Source organism: Benincasa hispida, chromosome 6, assembly GCF_027475165.1.
Source record: "Benincasa hispida cultivar pf3 chromosome 6, pf3_genome.v1.1, whole genome shotgun sequence".
NCBI lineage: Eukaryota > Viridiplantae > Streptophyta > Magnoliopsida > Cucurbitales > Cucurbitaceae > Benincasa > Benincasa hispida.
In genome coordinates this window covers 23,813,996-23,817,756 of record NC_143483.1, presented here as the reverse complement: position 1 = coordinate 23,817,756, position 3,761 = coordinate 23,813,996, and positions in this window count along the sequence as shown.

Below are 3,761 nucleotides of genomic sequence, written 5' to 3'. Positions count from 1 at the left end.
TTCCAATGACCAAACTACATAGGTATTTATATTAATTGAAAAGACAACTTGAAAGGACACAACTTTTCACCTAATTGACTAGGTTCAACAAAAACTCTTCAAGTACATACATGAACCTTAATAAATGTAAATACATTGAAAGAAATTAATACATCAAGCATTAAATACGGGGATGAATCTGAATTACCAGATTTATTAGGACTTTTCGGTGCCCAAATGAGTCTTGGAACTTGAAGGGTTGCAACTTTTCATGATGGGCTGGAAATTTAGCTTGGAAGCCAGCATTTAATCCCTCTTCAAGTCTTTTAGCTCTAGCTTTTGTCATTGGTCCTTGAGGCATAATGATTGCCTCATGATTGGATTGACTTGGAAAGTTCTTACAATGATTTTCACCACGAGCTTCATTTGAGTTGGTTTGAGATTATTGAGCTTCACTTTCATCTTGTAGAACCTCAATATATCTTACTTGGCCAACTCCTTATGATTGTCACTTATTTGCTTATCAGGATGAACTCTACAGCTAGAGACTAAGTGTGGAATTTCTAATGGAGGGTCAGATAGAGTAAAAGGTAGAGATGCCTCCTTTGATCTTCCTATTGCCTTAAGGAAAGGAATCAGGTCTTGCACTAAGTACCCAATGTGGAGTAATCTGTCCTATGGTAACCTTTCACCAGAGTTCAGAGCTCTTACTACGAGTCTATATACAGTAACGATACCAAGTAATTTACAAATAGCAATGGAAATCCCTGAGTGAAAAACTACAATTATGGAAGAAATAAGGGCTCTTGAGAAAAACAATATTTGGGATCGTCTGTCTCTTCCTAAAGAGCATAAGACAGTTGGATGCAAATAGGTGTTCACCATAAAGTATAAGTCTGATGGGACACTTGACAGGTACAAGGCCAGGCTAGTTGCTAAAGGATTTACTCAGACCTTTGGAATAGATTACTCTAAGACTTTTTCTCCGGTTGCAAAACTAAACACAGTTCGGCGTGGTTGTGAACAAAGACTGGCCTCTTCATCAGCTAGATCTGAAAAATGCATTTCTCAATGATGAGTTAGAAGAGGAAGTCTACATGAGTCCTCCAGGTTTTGAAGCTCAGTTTGATCACGAAGTGTGTAAGCTAAGAAAGTCATTATACGAATTAAAATAGTCTCCAAGGGCGTGGTTCGACGGGTTTACTACCATCGTTAAATCTCAAGGTTATACTAAGGGACACTCTGATCACACTCTGTTTACAGAAAGGTTAGTGTCAGGAAAGAGTGTCATACTCATTGTATAGGTGGATGATATTGTGTTATCCCGATGATGCTACTGAGATTGACAGATTGAAAAAGAAAATGGCTAAGGAGTTTAAGATTAAAGACCTCGGGAGATTCAAGTACTTTCTTGGGACGAAAGTAGCACGATCAAATGAGGGAATTTCAGTCTCTCAACAGAAATATACACTTGTCTTGCTAAAAGAGACGGGTATAACTGGATGCAAAGTTGATAACCCCGTAGAAGTCAATACCAAGCTTGGCAACTCTATTAACTTTCCTTTTTAGTAGGGAAACTAATTTACCTATCCCATACTAGACCAGACATATCCTACGTCGCCAGTGTGGTCGGACAATTTATGCAAGCACCTTATGAAGAGCATATGAAGGCTGTTGAACGCATCCTAAGATATTTAAAAACTACTCCCAGTAAGGGTTTGATGTTCAAGAAAACCGACAAACGAGGTATTGAGGCTTATACTGACGTTGACTGGGCAGGCTCTATTGTAGACAGAAAGTCAACATTTGGGTACTGTACCTTTTTGTGGGGAAATCTTGTCACTTGGAGAAGTAAGAAACAAATGGTGGTCGCTAGAAACAGTGTTGAAGTAGAATACATGGCTATGAGTCTGAGAATATGTGAAGAAATCTGGTTAAAGAAAGTTCTGTCAAATCTGTGTCAGGATTGTGATCAACTGATGAAGCTCTACTATGACAACAAAGCTGCAATAAGTATAGCAAATAATCTGGTTCAAGATGACACAACCAAACACGTTGAAATCGATACACTTCATTAAAGAAAGATTGGACAGTGACAGTATCTACATTCAATACATCTCTTTCGATCAATAGGTCACAGACATCTTCACAGACAAAAGGACTTCAAAGACAGAGTCTTGATTTTTGTGTCAGCAAGTTAGGTCTTATTAACATCTATGCCCCAACTTGAGAGGGAGTGTTGAAAATAAAAAAGGACTTCACTTTTGAACCCTAAGGGCGTTTTAGTAGTTTCATCTTGCCCTAGTCTGTATTAGGGTTTCCTACCTCTCTATGTATATCTGTTCGCTGTTCTTGTATGAAACATAGAAAAGAATAATAAAAAGAGTGATTGTATCGTTGTTTTTTCTCCTTGTTCTAGAATTTTCCACGTAAAACGTTGTGTTCTTCTCTTCTCTTTGTTTCATCAAATAGGGACCTTCCCCTCTTGTATCAAACACTTTATTCATTCTAATAAAAGATTCATAATCTTGATTCTTGGAGATAATTCTCCTTTTATCTCCTTTAGGCTACATCAATTTGGTACCAGAGCATCCGTCTGGGCCAACATTGTCTGCCGCCAGTGGAACTCCAAGAAACTCTTGGGGACGTCGATCACGGGAGGGAGCTTTGTGAGTTGTCTTCGTTGTCGAACAACTAACATCTAATTACGGGAAATCCTTGAAATTCCAAGAAAGAAAGAAGAAACCAAAGATTTATCAAGATTTTGTAAGAATGGACTATTATCGATCAAAAAAGACGTCCAAGAAAAAAAATCAGCAGTTGGTATAGGCAAGAAAATCAAATTTACTTCCAAAAAAAATGCTGGAATTCTAACTCAAGTGATTCACAAGAAGAATTCCAACATACTAATTTTGCCCATGCTCGATTTTCTCAAAGCACCTATCATTATCTACATTGGAAATTTAATTCTAGCGATTCTAGCGACTCCAATGATGTTTCTAAGGTAATTTGGGGTGGGATAAGAAGGCAACAATATCGAAAAAGGTCCAAAGATCCAATCAAACCCATTTTTAGAGATATCAACATAAAGATTGGGAGCTAGATGAATTAAAGAATCATCAAGAATGGATTTTTACAGCCCAAGAAAAATGTTCAAGACTCAAAATTACTCTTTTGGTTATGAAACACGATCAAGAAAGGTTGATTCAAGAGAATCAATGGATGAGTCTATACCCATCATGAGATTAAAACATATTAAAGAATCCAACAAAATGACTACTTAGATCCTGTAGCATTGGAGGAAATAAAGAAAATAATAAAAGAAATCCAACGTTCATTGGGGAAAATGACTCAACATATTGATCAACTATCAATTCATTTGCAAGAGTTCAAGAATGGATGAGAGCTCCAACAGTGTAACCCAAAGCATAGCAATAAGTTCAATCAAAGTTCGTGGGTAAACCACACATCCCTTCGTACCTATAAGTCAAAAGAAGAAATAAACAGAGACAACACACAGCACTAACCAGCAAAGTACAATTTTTTTCGTATCATCTCGTGGCCATTCGCTCATACCATTCGTAAGTTTACATTTGAAAGTCAATTAGCTGTAAGCCTAACCCATCACTTGATTGGCCATTTTCTTTACGAGTTCATAATGGAAGTCTAGATACTTGGTACACCCTAATTATCAAATATGAATCTAAAAGATCTTAATGCATTTACCAACATGCATGTTTTTGAGATCTCAACTTATTTGCCTACTACCCAAGTGCTAAATA